The sequence below is a fragment of the Oryctolagus cuniculus genome, chromosome 1 (genome assembly GCF_051225735.1).
Source record: "Oryctolagus cuniculus isolate XC-2025 breed Fujian yellow rabbit chromosome 1, ASM5122573v1, whole genome shotgun sequence".
NCBI classification, from domain to species: Eukaryota; Metazoa; Chordata; class Mammalia; order Lagomorpha; family Leporidae; genus Oryctolagus; species Oryctolagus cuniculus.
In genome coordinates, this window is record NC_142867.1 from 144,226,151 (window position 1) to 144,248,299 (window position 22,149).

The window sequence follows — 22,149 nt, forward strand, 5'->3', positions numbered from 1 at the left end:
TGTGGCGCAGTGGGTTAACACCCTGGCCTGAAGCACCAGCATCCCATATGGGCACCGGTTCAATCCCGGCTGCTCCACTTCCAATCCAGCTCTCTGCTATGCCCTGGGAAAGCAGGACAAGATGGCCCAAGTCCTTGGGCCCCTGCACCCACGTGGGAGACCTGGAGGAAGCTCCTGGCTCCTGGCTTCAGATCGGTGCAGCTCCAGCCATTGAGGTCATCTAGGGGAGTGAACCAACTGATGAAAGACCTTCTCTCTCTCTCTCTCTCTCTCTCTCTCTCTGCCTCTTCTCCCTCTGTGTAACTCTGACTTTCAAATAAATAAATAAATCTTTGAAAAAAAAATAAACAAATAAAAATAAAAATATAGCAGTATCTAAATACCAGATAAAACAGCCAAAAAATGCTACGGTTTGGGTGTTATGTTTCCCAAAGGCCCATGGATTTAAGACTCGTTCCCCGGGGCCAGCATTGTGGTGTAGCAGGTAAAAGTTGCCGCCTGCAATACCAGCATCCCATACGGGAGCCAGTTTGAGTCCTGACTGCTCAACTTCAGATCCAGCTCTGTGATGGCCTGGGAAAGCAGTGGAAGATGGCCCAAGTACTTGGGCCCCTGTACCCACATGGGAGACCTGGGGGAAGCTCCTGGCTCCTGGCTTTGGCTTGGCCCAGACCCAGCCATTGTAGCCGTTTGGGGAGTGAATCAGTGGGTAGAAGATTTTCTCTCTCTCTCTCTCTGTGTGTGTGTGTGTGTATGTGTGTGTGTCTGTCTGTATTTCCAAAAAAAAAAAATTTTTTTGTCCTGAAATCATATGTTAATGAAACTAAGAGGGTGTAAACCAAACCCAGCTTTGATCTTCAGATGTGAAGCCTTTGGAAGTGATGAGATTGGATGAGGCTGTAGAGGGTGCAGGCCCTGGATGTAATATGGTGCTTCATAAGGAGAGACACAGACAAGCACCTGCTCCCCCATGCTGGGCTGTGCTGGGCTGGGGCTCTGTCTCTAGAAGCTGAGCCAGTGGCGCCTGCCCAATCTTGGACTGTGAACCTCCAGAACCATAAGCCAAAATGAAACTGTCTTTCCTTGCACAGGCAGCTCCTTGCAGGTATTTCTTTGCAGAGATGGGGAGCTGACCACTTCCAAGAGGAGAAGGAGTCAGGAGAACCAAACTGCAAAGCTCACAGGCCAACGATTCTCCAGGTGAGGAACCTGATTTTCACCCTCCCCGTCTATAACCTCCCAGTCGTCTGTCTTCCCTCCCCCACTGGCGTAGGCCACACCTGGGATCTCCCTCACAAAATCTGGCCCCTTGTTCCACGATGTCTTGTCTCTTCCAGCTCAGACCCCAGTAGCCTTTCTCCATCGCACTCACCAGACCTTCTCTATTTCCCCAGGTGCTTGCAACTCAGCCATTCCCATCCCACCCTGGCATGGGAACAGGGGCAGACTTTGAAGGCACCAATAAATACAACTACCTTCTTGATCTTTAAACAGATTGCAAAATAAGATTTAGGCAGGTGTCACTGTTTTCACAGGATAAAGCTGCCTTTCCTAAAAAAATAATTTTTTTTTAATTTTTTTTTTGACAGGCAGAGTGGACAGTGAGAGAGAGACAGAGAGAAAGGTCTTCCTCTGCCGTTGGTTCACCCTCCAATGGCTGCCACGGCCGGCACGCTGTGGCCGGCGCACTGCGCTGATCTGATGGCAGGAGCCAGGTACTTATCCTGGTCTCCCATGGGGTGCAGGGCCCAAGCACTTGGGCCATTCTCCACTGCACCCCCTGGACACAGCAGAGAGCTGGCCTGGAAGAGGGGCAACCGGGACAGAATCCAGTGCCCCGACTGGGACTAGAACCCGGTGTGCTGGCGCCGCAAGGCGGAGGATTAGCCTAGTGAGCCACGGCGCCGGCTCAAAAATAATTTTTTTAACAGGCAGAATTAGACAGTGAGAGAGAGAGACAGAAAGAAAGGTCTTCCTTCCCTTGGTTCACCCCCTAAATGGCTGCTACGGCCGGCACGCTGCACCAACCCGAAGCCAGGAGCCAGGTGCTTCCTCCTGGTCTCCCATGCGGGTGCAAGTGCCCAAGCACTTGGGCCATCCTCCACTGCCCTCCCGGGCCACAGCAGGGAGCTGGCCTGGAAGAGGAGCAACTGGGACAGAATCCAGCACCCCAACCGGGACTAGAACCCTGTGTGCCGGCGCCACAGGTGGAGGATTAGCCTAGTGAGCCGCGGCACTGGCCCAAAAATTTTTTTAATTAGTATCTTTTCTGAACACAATGACCCAAGACATTTAGGTGGATTTTGTCATTGTAGCTATACGTCAAGGACAGTCAACTGAGACAGGCTATAGTTGTTAGTGTAGTGATCAACATGCTGCCTGGGACCCCTGCATGCCGTATCAGAGTGACTGAGTCTAGTACCCAGCTCTAACACCGGAAGCTCCCAACTCCAGCTTCCGGCTAATGCACACCCTCGGAGGCGGCAGTGATGACTCAAGTTCTTGGGCCCCTGCAGCCATGCAGGAGACCCAGACTGAGTCCCTAGCTCCTGGCTTCAGCCTGGTCCAGCCCTGGTTCTGACAGCCAGAGGAGTGAGCCAGTGGGTGGGAATTCTCTCACTCCTCCACCCCCCTCCTTGCCTTTCAAATAAATAACTACATAAATAAAGAGGGGGAAAAAACATAGCCACAATCTCACAATGCATGTCAGATGGGAGTGATTTGTGATTAATTCAGCACTGAACTGGAAATCTCTCTTCCAAGTAAACTTACCAGAAACATAGAGAAGGTTCTCACCTATTAGAGAATATTCACTCCCCACCCACTCACCAAAAGGGGGGGGGGCGTAGAGGGAGTGGCATTGTGGCAGAGTGGTTAAAGCCACCACCTGTGACACTGACATCCCAGAAGGGCATCGGCTAATGTCCCAGCTGCTCCACTCGCAATACAGCAGCAGAAGATGGCCCAAGTGCTTGGGCCCAGCCAGCCACGAAGGAGATCCAGAGGAAGCTCCTGGCTTCTGATTTTGGCCTGGCCCAGCCCTGGCCATGGTGGCCACTTGGGGAGTGAACCAGAAGATGGAAGACCTGTCTCTGTGTCTCTCCCTATATGTGTGTGTGTGTGTGTGTGTGTGTGTGTGTATAACATATATAAAACTCTGACTTTCAAATAAATCTTTAAAAAAAAAAAAAAACAAAAAGGTGACGTAGAAAAGAGCCAAAGAGAACAAAATCAGAGCCTACCCACTTTATAACCTAGAGTGACTCTGAAAAAGTCAACATATTGTAAAACTGGACAGTAGAGGAGAGGAAGAATCAGTTGAATCTCAAATAACACAAATTCCTTTTTCTTTCTTCAAAATTGTGGAAGGGGGGCCAGCGCTGTGGCGTAGCAGGTAAAGCCACCACCTACAGTGCCAGCATCCCATATGGGCACCAGTTCAAGTCCTGGTTGCTCCACTTCCGATCCAGCTTTCTGCTATGGCCTGGGAAAGCAGTAGAAGATGGCCCAAGTCCTCGGGCCCCCGCACCCATGTGAGGGACCCGGAAGAAGCTCCTGGCTCCTGGCTTCGGAAAGGCTCAGCTCCGGCCATTGCGGCTATCTGGGGAGTGAACCAGCAGATGGAAGACCTCTCTCTCTCTCTCTCTCTGCCTCTCCCTCTCTCTGTGTATGTATAAATCTGACTTTCAAATAAATAAATAGATCTTTTAAAAAATGGTGGAAGGGGCTGGCATCATGGCACAGCAGGTTAAGCCAGCATTTGGGATGCCCACATCCCATATCGGAGTGCCAGTTAGGGTCCCGGCTACTCTGCACTCTGCTTCAGACAGCTCCCTGCTAGTGCACCTTGGAAGCAACAGATGATGGCCCAAGTACTGGGGGCCCTGCCACCCACATAGGAGCTCTGATGGAGCTCCTGGCTCCTGGCTTTGTCCTGGCCCAGCCCCAGTCACTGTGGGCATTTGGGGAGCGAACCAGCATATGGAAGATCTCTCTCTCTCTCTCTCTCTCTCTCTCTCTCTCTCTTCCCCTCTACCCCTCCCATCCCTCCCTCCCTCTCTCCATATCACTCTGTCTTTCAAATAAATAAATCTTTTAAGAAAGCAAAAGGGTGGAAAGTGGGAATTGCTAGTTGGCACTGAATTCCTACATGTTTCTTCTCCAAAACATCTTTAAGCAAACAAAAGAAGTCTTGACTTTTATGGGAAAGACCAGGATCCTAGTTCAAAGAAGTTATTTCCACACCCAAGCATTCACTCCTATTAAGCAGCTGGAGAGAGAAGATGCAAACAAAGAAAATCCTGAATGAAGTAGAACAATCCAAATACCCATTCAAGAAATTAAAGAACTATCACAAGACTAACTGCAAGTGTCAAAAGAATTGAGTCAAAAGAAAAGCCAGCAATGACGGGTGGGTAAATACAAGGGTGCTTCAAAAACTGCAGGGGGAAAAATGGAATTAAAAGATATGTTTATTTTGGAGTGCAAAAAATGAATGTTGAGACTCATGCATAACTTCTTTTTTAAGATTTATTTATTTATTTGAAAATCAGAGTTACACAGAGAGAGAAGGAAAGGCAGAGAGAGAGAGAGAGAGGTCATCCATCCACTGGTTCACTCCCCAATTGGTCACAACCGCCAGAGCTGTGCCGATCCGAAACCAGGAATCAGGAGCTTCCTCCAAGTCTCCCAGGGGCCCAAGCACTTGGGCCATCTTCCACTGCTTTTCCAGGCCATAGCAGAGAGCTGGATGGGAAGTGGAGCAGCGAGGACTAAACCAGCGCCCCTATGGGACGCCGGCACTGCAGGCCCGCCCGCAGTGCCGGCCCCCCATGCACAACTTTTTGAGAATAAGCATTCCCCAGGTGCTTTGTGAAGACCTCTCGTATTACAAAGCCATCCATTTCCAAGCAAAGAAAAGTATCCTCCCTCAAGTCTGGGGACCAGTGATTGGAAACATAGGGAGAATGCAATGGTGACAGGATGCACAAAATGTTGCATAACCCACTCTTGCAGAAGCAGGGGTGGGGCTGTGGCCAGGCAGAGCATGAAACAGAGAAGTCTCGTGTCTGCTGAGTCAGCTGTGGACAGAGGTGACTCCCCAGACGGGACTGCTGAGTCAGGGAGAAGGGAGACATCCGAGCTGCCCGCCCAGCAGCCACATCAAAAAGCTTCCAAGGATGCGGAAATACTCAGTCTGTTGCACAAGAGATCCCGGATGCCAGCATCTAATCCCGCGGGCGAGTTTATTTAGGTCAGCTCTTTGTGGACTTAGTACAAATTGGTCGCATGACTTCTCACTGTGGGGAGCAACACAGAACAGCGGTCCCTGCACAGCCATCAGCAGTCCCCCACGGTAAGCAAACAAATCTGGAACTCGGCTGATTCCGTTATATAGAATCTGGATGGCCAAGAACCCAAGTCAGAGTCCCAGACACCTTTCTCCCCAGCACCAAATGGAGTCTTGGTTATCCAGACTAGCCGAGAAGTTTCCAGGCAAACCCTATCAGTTCAAGCCCTGACATCACAGGGTAAGGGCAGTGCTCCCTCTGCTGGCTGGAAGTGCATTGCAGATGAATTTGGCCTCCCAGCTGTCGGCCTGAGAAACATAAATTACTCTTCAGCACTAGAGAAAGCTAGATTGCATTCTCTAACGACCAAGAAATACAAGGACGGTGAAGTTTTTTAAAGTAAATCCTAACCAGAGACTTCCATGACCCTTTAGCAAAACAGCGCATTGATGAGCTAGAATAAAAAAAAAAGCCTAAGTCCTTCATGCTGTTGAAGGAAATAAGTGAAACACATAAGACAAACACCCCAAGTTCTCCTTTATATGTGGGAGCTAAATTTAAAAAAGAATCCAAAATCCAAAGCAAAAAAAAAAAATCCTGTATGTATCAGTTTTCCTGCAAATAGAGTGTTTGATCAAACTTAAAGTCTGTTTCAAGCAAATTGTTAAGAATGGTGTATTACTGGGCATGCACAAGGGCACAGTGGGTTTTAGCCCCAGCCTGCTGTGCGGGCATCCCATACGGGCACTGGTTCGAGTCCCGGTTGCTCCACTTCCCATCCAGATCTCTGCCACGGCCTGGGGAAGCAGTACAAGATGGCCCAAGTCCTTGGGCCCCCGCACCCATGTGAGAGACCCGGAAGAAGCTCCTGGCTCCTGGCTTCTGATCGGCACAGCTCTGGCCATTGAGGCCATCTGGGGAGTGAACCAACAGATGGAAGATCTCTCTCTCTGTCTCTACCTCTCTATATAACTTTTTCAAATAAATAAAATAAATCTTTTAAAAAAAGAATGTGTATTACTATAGTTTTATTGAGCTGTGACTGTTTTAAAATTTACTGTATATGGGGCTGACTCTGTATGTGGGTAACGCCAGCGCCGCATCCCATATGGGCACCAGTGTGAGTCCAGCTGCTCTGCTTCCATTCCAGCTCCCTGATAATGCAACTCAGAAAGCAGCAGAAATGGCCCAAGTGCTTGGGCCCCTGCACCCACATGGGAGACCTGGAGGAAACCCCTGGCCCCTGGATATGAATCAACCCAGCTCCTGCCGTTGCAGCCATTTGGGGATTGAACTAGTGGATAGAAGACCTCTCTCTCTCTCTCTCTCTCTGACTTTCTCTCTTTCTCTGTCTCTCTCTCTGTAACTCTGCCTTTCAAGTAAATAAATAAATCTTTAAAAGCAAAAAAAAAATTTACCGTATATGAGTGAAATAGACATCTTTTCATTTGACAGAAAAGAAAAATGGAGGTAACTATTAAATAGATCTGTGTTGAGAGTTTCTGCCTCTGAGTTGGGGAACCAAAGGTTGAGAAAGATGAATAAGAATACATTGTTGTGCCAGCACCATGGCTCACTAGGCTAATCCTCCGCCTGCGGCGCCGGCACACCGGGTTCTAGTCCCAGTTGGGGCGCCAGATTCTGTCTTGGCTGCTCCTCTTCTAGTCCAGCTCTCTGCTGTGGCCCGGGAGTGCAGTAGAGGATGGCCCAAGTCCTTGGGCCCTGCACCCCATGGGAGACCAGGAGAAGCACCTGACTCTTACCTTCAGATCGGCATAGCAAGCCGGCCGTAGCAGCCATTTTGGGGGTGAACAAATGGAAGGAAGACCTTTCTCTCTGTCTCTCTCTGTCTAACTCTGCCTATCCAAAAAAAAAAAAAAAAAAAAAAAGAATATATGTTGGGACCAGCGCTGTGGCGTAGCAGGTAAAGCTACTGCCTGAAGTGCAGGCATCCCATGTGGGTGACGGTTCAAGTCCCCGCTGCCCTACTTGCGATCCAGCTCTCTGCTATGGCCTGGAAAAGTAGTACAAGATGGCCCAAGTCCTTGGGCCCCTGCACCCGCGTGGGAGACCCAAAAGAAGCTCTTGGCTCTTGGCTTCAGATCGGCGCAGCTCCAGCCATTGCAGCCAACTGGGGAGTGAACCAGCGGAGGGAAGACCTCTCTCTATCTCTCTCTCTCTCTCTCCGCCTCTCCTCTCTCTGTGTAACTCTGAGTTTCAAATAAATAAATAAATCTTTTTTAAAAAAAAATACATTGTTTTTTGTGATAAGCCCTTTTGTATTACTTGACCTTTAAAAGCTATATACATTTATTGCTTTGATTAAAACAAAAGCTCATGGCCGCCGCCGCGGCTCACTAGGCTAATCCTCCACCTTGCGGTGCTGGCACCCCAGGTTCTAGTCCCAGTCGGGGCGCCGGATTCTGTCCCGGTTGCCCCTCTTCCAGTCCAGCTCTCTGCTGTGGCCCGGGAGGGCAGTGGAGGATGGCCCAAGTGCTTGGGCCCTGTACCCGCATGGGAGACCAGGAGAAGCACCTGGCTCCTGGCTTCAGATCAGCACGATGCGGCGGCCATTGGAGGGTGAACCAACAGCAAAAGGAAGACCTTTCTCTCTGTCTCTCTCTCTCTCTCTCACTGTCCACTCTGCCTGCCAAAAATAAATAAATAAATAAATAAATAAATAAATAAAACAAAAGCTCATTTAAAAAATTAAGTCCTTAGCCATAAATTCTATTCATGTCATAGTTGCTGGAATGATTGAAGTGTTTTAAGGTTAACGTGTCTGCAGAGCCAAGGATTAGATCGGGGAAGTAAGAAGGGAAAGAAACAAGGTCACTTGGGGTGGTTCAAGGCCACGGTTCCCGTGGTTCCCCTCATCTCTCCTGATCTTTCAACACCCAAATGCACAAATTCACTCATGCCTCCATTTTCTCGGAACTTCCAGGAAACCGTACAGACATCTGGATTTTCAAGTAAAAATTAAAACCACACGGCATTCCCTGATTCTTGAAAACTGATAGAAAAAAAAATGGCAGTGGTCTCATGATGACAGCAGTTGAACTGGCCTCACGAGGACTCTGCCTACCTCTTACTGCAGATGGCCCAAAGCTGATGTTCCAGAACACAGGCTCTCTCCTTCCAGGCGTCAATTCCACACCTAGATGATTCGTTTGACCGAATGGACCCCTCTGGTCACTCTATAAGCATTCACTGGGCATCCACAGTGTGTCAGGAAAAGCTCTAGGTTCTGGGGATACAGCACCTGTTTCACTGGGAACACAGAAGCCCCTGTGGTGAGCTCCTGTCAATTCACCTTACATTTCAAGAGCGTATGCATCCATGCCTACTAAGGTCAATTCCAACTCCGTGAAGGCCTCCTAGACTTACGGGGGCCCTGAGTCGAACACCCAGACCAAGCTCCTGGCTCCTGACTCTGGATCAGCCCAGCTCCAGCCATTGCAGCCATTAGGAGAGTGACCCAGCAGATGGAAGACTTTCTCTCTCTCTCTCTCTCTCTCTCTCTCCCTCTCTGCAACTCTGCCTTTCAAATAAAAAGATTTGTTTGTTTGAAAGGCAGAGTTACAGGGAGAGAAGGAGAGATCTTTCATCCGTTGGCTTACTCCCAAAATGGCTGCAATGGCTGGGGCTGGGCCAGGCCAAAGCCAGGAGCCTGGAAGGCCATCAGAGCTCCTATGTGAGTGGCAGGGGCCCAGGTGCTTGTACCATCCTCTGCTGCTTCCAAGGTGCATTAGCAGGGAGTTGGATCTGAAAAGGAGCAGCCGGAACAGCAACCAGCACCCACAGGGGATGCCAGCAAGGCAGGCTGCAGCTTCAACTGCTGTGTCACAAAGCTGGCCCCCATTTCATTGTGTTTTAACGGTATTCATTCCCAAGGAAGGAGTGACACAGGGCAGCACTGTGTGTCCAGGGAGCCGGCTTCCTGGGCACTTTCTCCTCTGGTTTTATCTGCGGCTGTCTACTGTCCACAAAGGCGACAAAGCCACTCAGAGAAGGACAGAAGAAATCTCTCTGTACCCCAGATGGCTCAAATACTTCTAACACATTCAGGTCACTTTACGGCTAAGAGGCGCGCCAGTCACCGGCCAGTCACCCTGCGGCCCCGGAGGCGGCAGGACAGCAGTTAGCACTGGCCAGCGAGTTTCCTGCGCGCATGCGTACTTGGCATGCTCCCAGCATGCACCGCTCCCACTCTGGGCACCAGGAGGGCTGCAACAAGATGGCGGCTCCCAGGGGAGTCCCCTCGGTTACCCACAACAAGCGTCCGCGCACAAGCCCTCATCCTAGGTGATTATGGCCAGGGGTTAATCCAGCGGTTCCTCTAATGAATAGCCTGGCGTATGGAAGAAGCCAGAACTGCCCACAACATTCTGAGTTTTTGGAAACCCCGGGGTTGGCTAAGTGTCCGCGTCCGTTGGGCCAAACCGTGGTGTGGTGTGGAACCACATCACCCTTTCCTGGAATGCCGCCCTCTGGCTGACACTGGCGCAGAGACACGGCGTCCCTCTCACGTCCCTCTCACGGCCCACAGATGCCGCCGGGCTGGCTCAGCAGTCCCACCCCTCGGGCTTCTGGTCTTTTCCAAGCCGTCGTGGGCTCTTGGAAATGCGTTTTCTCTCTTCCTTCAAAAGAACTGAAGCACCTTTCTCTCCCCCTCTCCTCGATTTCTTAGTTTCATACTCTTTCCCCTCACCCTTCACTGTCTGTTTTTCTGTTTGTAGATTGTCCTCAGATGAAAAAATAATAATAATAATAATAATAGCCCAATCACATGGAGAATTTCATGACATTCTCACCGTTCTCATCATGGCCCTCTTCTACTGAGTTTGCCTTTGTTTCTAATTACTTGGTTTTTTTTCTTTATGTGCTTGCTTTCAAATGTGCATTTATTTATTTGAAGGGCAGAGTGACAGAGAGAGGGACAGACAGAGACGAACAGATGTTCCATCTGCTGGTTCACTCCCCAAATGACCACAATGGCCCGAGCTGCACTGATCCAAAGCCAGGAGCCAGGAGCTTCTTCAGGGTCTCCCATGTGGGTGCAGGGGCCCAAGGACTTGGGCCATCTTCTACTGCTCTCCCAGGCCACAGCAGAGAGCTGGATCAGAAGTGGAGCAGCTGGAATTCTAAATGGCGCTCATATGGGATCAGCATAACCCACTGGGCCACAATGCCAGGCCCTAATTACTTGTTTGTTTGTTTTTTTTTTCTTTTTAAAGATGTATTTATTTGAAAGGCAGAGTAACAGATAAAGAGAGGGAGAGACAGAGACAGAGGTCCTCCACCCACCAGTTCACTCATCTAATGGCCAGAGCTGCACCGATCCAAAGCCAGGAACCAGGAGCCAGGAGCTTCTTCCAGGTTTCCCACCTGGGTACAGAGGCCCAAGCACTTGGGTCATCTTCCACTGCCTTCTCAGGCCATAGCAGAGAGCTGGATCAGAAGTGGAGCCGCCAGGACTAGAACCAATGCCCATATGAGATGCCGGCACTGCAGGCAAAAGCTTAACCCACTACACCACAGTGTTGGCCCCAATTATTTGCTTTTAATAATGCAATAAGCTCCCATGAATGCAACACTCAAAACTAAAGCTAGGCTCTCCACACCATGCTGCAGGAGTCCATGTGCTAGCCCACTAGCCTGTCCGTCGTAGTCAGCTTCTGAATCCTGCACACCATGCTTTCCTTGCTGTACAGACAGCTTAATGCAGTCTAATTACTCTAGCCATTTGATCTAATCTCTACCTTTTTCTTTTTCTGTTTTTATTTACATATATTCAGTTTTACTTCAAAGATAGAGAGAGACAGGGACAGACAGAGAAGGATCTTCCATCTGCAGGTTCACACATCAGATGCCTGTGACAATCAGAGCCAAACTAGGCTGAAGCCAGGAGCCCAGAACTCAATCTGGGTCTCCCATATGGGTGGCAGGGATCCAACTGCTTGAACCATCATGGGCTACATCCCAGAGTGTATATATAAGCAGGAAACTAGGGTCAGAAGCAGAGCCGAAACTTGAACCCAGACACTCAGACATGAGATGCAGGCATCCCACAGAAGTGTCTTAACCACGCACCAATCACCCACCCAACCCCAATTTTGTTTAAGCTTATGACAAGGTATCGTCATAATGGTATGTACCCTTTGTTTTGGTCTGGTTTCTGAAATTTCTTTTTGCTTTTTATCTTATAATAAGTTCAAAATCGGGGCCAATGCTGTGGGGTAGCAGGTAAAGCCACTGCCTGTAGTACCAGCATCCCATATGGGTGCCTGTTCGCATCCTGGCTGCTCCACTTCCAATTCAGCTCTCTGCTATGGCCTGGGAAAACAGTAGATGACCCAAGTCCTTGGGCCTCTGCACCTGCGTGGGAGACCTGGAAGAAGCCCCCAGCTCCTGGCTTCAGATCAGCGCAGCTCCAGCCGTTGCAGCCAATTGGGGAGTGAACCAGCAGATAGAACATCTCTCTCTCTCTCTCTCTCTCTCTCTCTCTCTCTCTGCCTCTGCCTCTGCCTCTGCCTCTCTGTAACTCTCTTTCAAATAAAAATTTTAAAAATCTTTAAAATAAAATTAACCATAGTGGGTGATCAGTACATGAATGACAAAGGAATGAATGAAAGAAGATGTGTTGGAGAAATGACATTAACATAGAAAAGCAGCTTCCTGGAGCCAAACAGATTTATAAACAGGATTCTGAGTTGATATAATAAGGAAGAGCCACATGTTGTATTTAGTCTAAGCCAAAAATGTATTGTCATATGATGAGAACAGCATACAAAGAGGAGGGAGTGCTAAAAGGATACTTCCCACTAAATGGAAAGAAAATGTTTTGCAACAATTTCTCTCCAAAGGAATGAATATTTATTAAGCAAATTCAAATATATCTGCCTACTCTGAATTTGGTCTTCCATAATTAATATCATCTCTTCAGATCTCATCGAGCATATGGAAAGCCTATATGTTTCATGTTTGTAAAAAGGATAACAGTACTACATCTTTTAGCCAGTAAAAGTTTTCAAGGGGGTTCGCATCATGGCATAGCATGTAAAGCTGCCACCCATGACACAGGCATCCCAGGTGTGCACAGCTGCTCCACTGCTGATCCAGCTCCTTGCTGATGGCCTGGTAAAAGCAGCAAAGATGGCCCAAGTACTTGGGCCCCTGCCACCCATGCGGGAGATCCGGATGAAGCTCTTGGCTCCTGACTTTGGCCTGGCCCAGCCCTGGCTGTTGTGGCCCTCTGGGGAGTGATCCAGTTGATTAAAGATTTCTCTCTCTCTCTCTCTCTTCCTCTCTCTCTCTCTCTCCGTCCCTCCCTCTCTTGCCTGTAACTGTGGACTTCAGAGTAAATAAATAAATCTTTTAAAAATAAAATAAAATGAATAAATGTTTGCAAAGGCACACACTGTCATTCTTTCCCAAACTTGCACATGTGTGTGTGTGTTTGTATGTTTATTGCTCGATATTTTCCTAATACCTAACATGCCCTGATTATCTCCAATTTTAAAAAATAATTTTCTAGGATATTTCTCTCTGAGCTCTTGGTCAAGGAAGGAGTAGAATTTGTTTGCTCTTTCAGCTGACTGTGTAAGGCAGATTCTACCCCATTGCATGCTGGGAGAGGGCCTGGCCCAACGGCTCCCTATTCATATGATTGTGGTGAAGGCAGACATAACATTATGGCTCAAACAGAGCAAAGATGAGCTTACAAAAGTACATGGTTTCAATAATTCCAGAGCTTGGGAACACAGATCTCTCTCTCTCTTTTTTTTTTTTTTTTAAGACACGAACCTCATGTAACCACAGTCATGATTGGCAGTGGGGAATTTTAGGAACCGATCCTTCCCCAAACCTTCTAGACTTAGTTCTACCGCAGCTAAATCAGGTGGCTCCATCACATGAGTCATGTCACACACACACACACACACACACACACACACACAAAATGGAATGTTTACAAAAACATGCCTACCAGGGGGATAAAGTCCTGCTTTTCTCAAAATCCATTCAAATGTTGAAGCCAGAGTTTCCTCAATGTTTTGTTTGCCTTAACGGCCTTGCTTCTGCTTCTGAAATGCGAGGTTGCCGCAAAGGCACAGGGTTTCCACTTCGGAGCTGCGGGAGTCCTGACACTCTGTGAGCCAGGTTTGGTCTCAGCAGCTGCCGGCTGTGTGTCCAGCCTGGAACCACACAGCCTCTGGTGACGGAAAGTTACAGTCATACACAGAAAAATTGGGAAAGAAGCCGTAAGGTGAACCACCAGCCTTAAACATTATTAGAAACATTGGAGATGATTTTTAATACAGAAAATAATACACAGTATCCTGCCTTGTCCTGCCTACATCTGTTAAGATACTTCATAGAGTTCTTGGCAACATGAAAATAAACATTTTGGGGTGCTAACAATTTTGAAATCCATGCATAATTTTTTGATCATCTGCATTTTCTATGAACTTTTTGAAGATCCCTTAGCTAACAAACACCACAAATTCTGGCTGCTTTATGAATATGTGGTATTTGATACTGAAATGTTAAATATTAATTTGAAATTCCCAGAGGAGCAGTTTGATTAGATCAGAGTTGCTGAATCCTTTGAGTAATAAAATTGATGCTAAAAATACATTTTGGTTATAATAACCTAATTTTAAAATACATGTTTTAATTTTATTGTTATAAAGTTATTTATGTCACTTTATAAAGTTTACACATGCAATCCCACACAAATTTGTCTATTGGTAGGTATTTTAGGATGTTCATGAAGAAAGTTCATTTTGTTTGGTGTGCTAATAGTTTATGATTAATCACAAATATTAATTTATTTTTAAGAGATGTACAATGAAGTAATTGAGGTAGAAGTCCTCTAATGTCTGAAACTTGTTGTCAGATTCTCCAGCAAAATTTGTGTGTGTGCACGTGTGTGTGTGAGTGTGTATATGTGTTTGTATGTATAACAGGGGTTGGCAAATTTTCTTTGTAAAGCACATAGTAAGTATTTAGGCCTTGCAAATCAAGAAGAAAAGTCAGACATCTCTATAATCAGTTAAAATGTTGCTATTTAAAATGTAAAGACCTTTCTTTAAAAAAAAAAAAGATTATTTATTGGAAAGGCAAAGTCATAGAGAAGGAAGAAGAGACACACAGAGAGAGGTCTTCCATCCACTGGTTCACTCCCCAAATAGCCACAAAGACCAAAGCAAGGCCTATCCAAAGCCAGTAGCTAGGAGCTTCTTCCAGGGCTCCCACATGAGTGCAGGGGCCCAAGGAACTAAGCCATCCTTCACTGCTTTCCCAGGCACATTAGCAGGGACCTGGATTGGAAGTGGATCAGCCAGTTCTTGAACCAGCACCCACACAGGATGCTGGTACTGTAGGCAGCAGCTTTACCTGCCACATTACAGTGCCGGCCCCCAAAAACCCTTCTTAATTCAGCTATTTGTAAATAGGGCTATATTTGGCATTGAGCTATAATTTGCCAGTTCCCAAAACTGATGATGATGATGGAGATGATAGATAGTTTAATACATATGATTGATGGATAGATAGAAGATAAATAGATGATTGATTGATAGACACACACATAGATGAATAAATAAAATGAAGTACAAGAAAACATTAACAGTTATTGAATCAAACAGGAAGAACAGATGTTTATACATCAGTCTTTTGGATTTTCTGTATGAAATTTTCATAATAAATGCTGAGGATTTATTATGAAAGTATTTTAAAATACAATGAAAATAAACAGCATTGATAATGCTAGCACCAGAGTCAACACCATTAACATCATAAATAAATCACATTTTGTTTTTGGTTCCTGGGGTGTATATTTTCCTTCCAACTACAATAAGATTCTACCTCACAACAAAATCTTACAGCTTGCTGTTTTTATTTAGCATTTACTATGAGCGTTTTCACATCATCAGCATTTAATGGGTGTATCACACTCTACTGCCCCAATGCTTTAAAATGGCTCGCACTACTTCCCAGTTATTGAATGTGCTGTTGGCTTCCAACTCTTTCCCTTAGAAATAAGAATCTCTTAGTGGGAGTTCATTCTAGTCATGTACTTCCTTCTTATGAAAAGACGCTTGGTGTAATGCAGATAATTAAAGCAATTTTCTTGTGTGAGTGTGTATTTTTCATGGTGAATAAGAAGATGGCAAAGAGAAAAAAAAAAAAACTATGATTACTATTGCTGGAAAGGATTCCATATCTTTAAGTTCTTGCAAATCAGTTACTTTGAAAGGATAAAGCATGAATAATAAAAATGAAGTGTTTTACAGGGCCAGCACTGTGGCAAAGCAGTTAAAGCCGCCATCTGCAGTGCTGGCATCCCATGGGCACCGGTTCAAGTCCCAGCTGCTCCACTTCTGATCCAGTTCTCTGCTATGGCCTGGGAAAGCAGTAGAAGATGGCCCAAGTCCTTGGGCCCCTGCACCCGCGTGGGAAACCCGAAAGAAACTCCTGGTTCCTGGCTTCAGATTGGCACAGCTCTGGCCATTGTAGCCAACTAGGGAGTGAACAAGCAGATAGAAGACCTCTCTCTCTCTTTCCCTGCCTCTCTGTGTAACGCTGACTTTCAAATAAATAAATAAGTATAAAAAAAGAAAGTGTTTTACTGTGGTACAATATGCATACTGTCAGCTTTTCCATTTTAAGTGTCAGGGGCATTGAGTACAATCACAACACTATACAACCAGCACCACTATCAATTTCCAAACCTTTATCATAATCCTAAGCAGAAACCCTATACCCATTCAATAATAAGTCTGTCATCCCCTCTCCTCGTCCCTAGTAACCTCCGTTCCACTCTCTGTCTCTGTGGATTTGCCTCTTCCGGGTATCTCAGGTAAGTGGGATACACCGTATTTAACCCTTTGTGTCCAGCTTATGTCACTCAGCATAGTATCTTATTATTATTAAAATTATTTGAAAGAGTTACAGAGAGAGAGCCAGAGAGAGAGAGAGATATCTTCCATCCGATGGTTCACTCCCCAAATGACCACAGCAGCCAGAGCTGTGCCAATCCGAAGCCAGGAACCAGGAGCTTCTTACAGGTCTCCCATGCAGGTGCAGGGGCCCAAGGACTTGGGCCATCTTCTGTGGCTTTCCCAGGCCACAGCAGAGAGCTGGATCGGAAGTGGAGCAGCCAGGACTCCAGCCAGTGCCTATATGGGATGCCGGCGCTGCAGGCAGGCTTTAACCCGCTGCGCCACAGCGCCGGCCCCAGCACAGTATCTTCCAGATTCATCCGTGTTGCAGGGTTTCTCAGAACCTCATTCCTTCCTAAGGCTGGCCTGGTTCTGTGGTTCCCACTCCCCCTGTTCCATGTATCACATTCATCCATAGACGCACACTGGTTTGCTTCCACCTTGTGGCTATTGTGAATAATGCTTCTACCAACACAGATGCACAAGTGACTCTTCGGGATCCTGTTTTCAGTTCTTTTGAGCATAGTCGTGCACCCCATCACAAATGTTTTGGATCATAAACAATGGTGCTGAAGATTAGAAGATTCTCATGCAGCTGCAAAATTCCTACTACCTAGTGATCTCATTGTACCTTCTCTGTGTCTAGACACACGTTGTGCCGCAATCACTTATAGTGCTCAGAATATGAGACATGCAGGTGTATACAATAGGAACAATAGGCCATACCATACAACCTGGATGTGCCGTGGGCTCAGCCACATAGGGAGCATGAGCGCACCCTGCAGTGATCTCCCAGGGACAGTCACCTGACCACAGATACGCTCCTGTGACCACACCCCTCTCATCAAGCGATGCACAGCTGCGTATACTTGGAGGCAGGATGGCTGGATCATATGGTAAGTCTTTGTGTAACTTTTGGAGGAATCGCCAGTGTGCTAAACAAAGATGCTTGATAGAGACATTGGGCATCAGTGGCTTTTTTTGTCTTCTCAACTATTTGCTGGGCCCCAAGGCAGACCCAGGATGAAGCAGGTCTTCCGTGGTACCTGTCCGCAGGCATCAGCCTGGCTCCCACCCCTCACTTCCCTGAGGTCTCCCTGGCTGCCTGTCCATCCGACTTCTCAGGCACCTGCCCTCCTCCTGGAGCCTTCATCCCCAGGAAGACTCAGGGTCCACACCACACTTCTTCGGGTTGACCTTCAAAAGGGTGTTAAAAAGAAAGGTTTAGAGACCAAATTTTTTTCAATGAGAAATTATTAAAAGGGACCATTTGCAGACCAAAAATCTACTATGTGGATTCTTACATGGTGTTAAAACTGAATAAAAAGTTGCTTTTAAGCATATTTCAACAGGAGATGTATTTTTCACCCTCTTTGTGGAAGGCAATCTGAAAGCTCCCATGCTTTGCCATACAAAATACAAGTGTGTGCTTTTGCACGCCCTAAATGAAGGACTCTGCCCCATGAAATCTTCCTAAGGGAGTCTGGGAGTACTCAGCTTTGGAATTACGTCATTTACTGTGGATGGAAATTTAAAGCACAAACTTTGTCCTGCATTCAAAGAATCCTTAACAAGGATCTCATTTAAGGGATTGACATGTTCTTAAGCCAGAATTGTGTCTAAATAAGGAAGGGCCTTAATGAGGTGAGAAGATACGATGAAAATTCTGTTAGAGTTGCTTTTTTGTTTTTTAAACTGCTTTCTGTTTTTAGTTCTGTATTACTGCCCCTACCTGATCCACAAACAGCCTGCCTAGTTTGCCAACTTAAAGTATTTGGGACAAATCCATTCATGATCTTATCCATTCAAATACATATAGCCTGAGGCCGGCACTGTGATGTAGCAGGTAATGCCACCGTCTGCAGTGTTGGCATCCCATATGGGCGCCGGTTTGGGAACGGCTGCTCCACTTCCAATCCAGCTCCCTGCTATGGCCTGGGAAAGCAGTGGAAGATGGCCCAAGTGCTTGGGCCCCTGCACCCACGTGGGAAGACCTAAAAGAAGCTCCTGGCTCCTGGTTTCAGATCAACCCAGCTCCAGCCATTGCAGTCATTTGGAGAGCGAACCAGCAGATGGGAGACCTTTCTGTCTGTCTTTTCCTCCCTCTGTCTGTAACTCTACCTCTCAAATAAGTAAATAAAATATTTTAAAGATAAAATAAAAAATGATATTTGAAAGAGAGCAACAAAGAGAGAGGGAGATCTTCTATCCACTGGTTCACTCCCCAAATGCCCACAGCAGCCATGTCTGGGCCAGGCCAAAGCCAGGAGCCAGAAGCTTCATCTGGGCCTCCCATGTGGGCTACAGGAACCCAAGGACTTGGGCCATCCTCCACTTCTTTCCCTGCACGCTAGCAGGGAGCTGGATCGGAAACAGAGGTGAGACTGGATACCAGGCACTCCTGGTGTGGGATCAGCTGTCCCAAGTCTCAGCTTAACCACTGCACCACAACCACACCCCAGATACCATTACCCTTACATTTCTTACCATGTTATTTGAAAACTGCTGGAAAGCCGGCTTCCTTACATTTTCTAATTTTCACATTGAATGATATTGAATGAACCAACTAAATGATGTCCTCCAAATGGCAAAAAAAAAAAAAAAAAAAAATCCCAGCCCCATTTTTAAGAATAATATCAAATTAAGTTGCATACTGGAAGTTGGAGCTTATAGTTCTCAGATTCGGTGAACATTTATGTGGTAAAGGCACACACAGAGGGAAAGGCAGAGAGACAGACAGACAGGTAAAGACAGATGGCGTGGGTGTTTGGTACAGGGGATAAGCCACCACTTGGGACACCTGCACCCTTGAGTTTGAGTCCTGGCTCCATTCCAGCTTCCTGACTTTTGGCTCTGTCCTGGCCCAGTCTCAGCTGTTGCAGGCACTTGGGGAATAAACCAGGGGACTGAAGATCTCTCTGAGCCTGTTTCTGACTCTCTCTCTCTCTCTCTCTCTCTCTCTCTCTACATATATATATATCCCTCCCCTTTATCTTTCTCACTGCCTCTCTCCCTCTCTTTCTCTCTATCTATCTCTATCTCCCCCTTTTATCTTTCTCTCTTTCTCTACCTGTCTCTGTGTGTGTACCTTTGAAATAAAAATAAATCAGTTCTGTAAAATGTTTAAGCCAGAGAATGCATTCTACTCTAGAAGCACTGTGCACACACGAGCCTGTGATATGTTAGTGTCCTGTTGTGCCTTGCTGGAATTTAACTTTGTCTTTCTACAGGTTTGGCTCCGTGGGAAAACTCAGGAAATTCCTTTAAGAATAAAACCTCAGTTTCAGATGTTTTTTCTTTAACTTTACTGCCATCTAGTGTACAGAAATGAGAATGACAGGCTCTGTGAAAACTAGCTGATACTGTTGGCTTAATCTCGAACCCGGGTTGACTCTCACAAGACTGGGTTGCTACAAAAGAGCAAGCCTGGACCCCTGAATCTTTCTGACTCTCTGTCTTGCCACGTGGTTCCTCTGCACGCGGGCAGATTCGCGTTCTACTTGCTTTTCCATTGTGCTGTGATGCAGCCAGGGGCCTCGCCAGGACCTCGGCGCCGTGCCGCTGGAACCCTCTATCCATCGGGTTCGTGAACTAAATAAACCTCTCCAGCGCATACGTTACCCAGCCTCAGGTATTTGGTTATGATAACAGAACACAGACGACTACAGAGACCAGGAACCTAGAGAGACCACGAAATGCAAAGGGAAATGTCACTCAACAGAGAAACCAAGTTAAAAAACAGGAAAGGAAAGAAATGCAGGGATCATGGTCTCTTGGCTGTGCCCTGATTTGCTCCGAGAGGGACCCCGGGGCCAGCCCTGCGGGCGGTGGCAGTCACAGTTTCAGCCCTCCCCCCACCCAGCTCCCACCTCTAGCACACACAGGCACACGGGGTCCTGACGCCCCAGCCTGCTGTGGGCCATCCCCGCCTCCTTTCCTGCAGGACAGGGTCTGATTTGCTGGGTTTGCTGTACAGTCACTGATTCCGTCCAGCCCTGCTGACACGGGGCTCCAGGAAGACTCCTGGTAAGCGCCTTGATATGTTCCAGAGCTCACATAGCTGACAAGCACAAAGTGCATCTTCACTGGGTGAGGGAACGGAGGCAAGCAGGAAAGAGTGATGGACGAAGTGGAAGCAGTGTGTGCTGGCATCGTGACCGTGACCCGCGCCTCGGGGACAGGGCACATGTTCATTCACGGGCCACTCCCTCACCTTTGGCCAGTACATCCCTGCTATGATGGGCACTTCTTGGAAATTGTTGACCTTGGGTGCAGCACTGTGGCATAGCAGCTAAAGCCGCCACCTGCAGTGCCGGCATCCCATATGGCTGCAGGTTAGATTCCCGGTTGCTCCACTTCCCATCCAGCTCCCTGTTGATGGCCTGGGAAAGCAGCAGAAGATGCCCCAAGTCCTTGGGCCCCTGCACACACATGGGAGACCTGGAAGAAGCTCCTGGCTCCTGGCTTTGGATTGGCGCAGCTCCAGCCATTACGGCCATCTGGGGAGTGAACCAGCGGATGGAAGACCTCTCTCTCTCTCTCTCTCTCTCTCTCTCTCTCTGCCTCTCCTTCTCTCTCTGTGTAACTCTGACTTTCAAATAAATAAATAAATCTTTAAAAAAAAAAAAAAAAGAAAAACCAAATCCCGCTCAGCCTGGTTGTAGAATTGGGGACACTTTTCTGTATTTCTCTGCAACCGTTAGCTTCGCGAGACGCGGACGGACGGCAGTGAAACCCACAGAGCACCTCCCGGCTCTCTGGGCCAGCGCCGTAGCTTACCCAGCCCGCCTGCCTTCCCGACTGGCCCGCAGAGGATCTTCTCCCACACTTCCGCCGGCTGGCCAGGCATGGAGGACAGTTTCCAACCCACTGTCCCAAGGAGGACACGGCCTGTGACTGGGGAGAGCAGGGGTTCGCAGGCCATGGCTCCGTGGAGGGCAGGGTCCTGGGGTGGAGAGCACTGGGCCTATCCTGATCCCTGTCCTGTAAGCAGACTAAGCCCGGCCCACTTCGGCAAATGCACAGCTCTCTTTCTGCTCCACCTCCTCTGCTGACGCCCAGTGGTGCCCTGGGGCCCAGCTGAGTTCAGGTCAAGGGCAGGAGCAGGAGGGTCCCTTCCAGTGCAGTGACCCAGAGTTCTTTTTCTCTCAGCTTCACAAGAGCTGGCCTGGACACAGAATTTACTGGTAACAGGTGCCCCCAGATCTCGCCTGGCAGGAGGGGACCAAGAGTGAGGATCAGAGCAGAAAGACTTGGTTGGGGGGTACAGGGCGGGAGAGGGCAACAAAGCTGCTACCTGCAGCGCCGGCATAATATATAGCAGACGGTTCAAGTCCCGGCTGCCCCACTTCTGATCTAGTTCCCTGCTAATGCACCTGGGAATATGGCAGAAAATGAGCCAAGTACTTGGGTCCCTGCACCCACACGAGAGACCCAGATGAAACTCCTGGCCCAGCTCCGGCCATTGTGGCCATTTGGGGAGTGAACAGGTGGGTGGAAGAGCTATCTCTCGCTCTCGCTCTCTCTCTTCTCTCTTCTCTCTCTCTCTATCTCTCTCTCTGTATCTCTCTCTCTCTGCAAGTCAAACCTTTCAGGTAAATTTTTTTTTTTTTTTTTTTTTAAGAAAGACTTCATTACAGAGCAGGTGTTCAGTGCAGCAGGTAAGATACGGCTTGGGAAGCCCACATCCCATATCAGAGTGCCTGTGTTCAAGTCCCTGCTCTGCTTCCAGTTCCAGCTTCCTGCCACTGTGCTCCCTGGGAGGCAGCCATGATGGTACAGGAACTTGGGTCCCTGACAAACATATGGGAGACCGGGACTGGAACTGGGCCAGCCCTGCCAGACTGTGAGCATTTGAGGAATGAACTAGCAGATGATTCTCTCTCTCTCCCCCTCCTTCTGTTTCCCTTTCA

The 22,149-nt window shown here is 47.8% G+C and overlaps 1 long non-coding RNA gene across 1 annotated transcript in view; it reads right to left on the minus strand.

Moving 5' to 3' along the window:
* The window catches only part of LOC108176703 (uncharacterized), a 109,945-nt gene extending 88,745 nt beyond the window's left edge, over positions 1 to 21,200 (minus strand). The window contains exon 1 of the long non-coding RNA XR_016236150.1: positions 21,017 to 21,200. This is a non-coding gene — a long non-coding RNA (uncharacterized LOC108176703). The remainder of the gene's footprint in view (positions 1 to 21,016) is intronic.
* Positions 21,201 to 22,149: the final 949 nt, after the last annotated feature.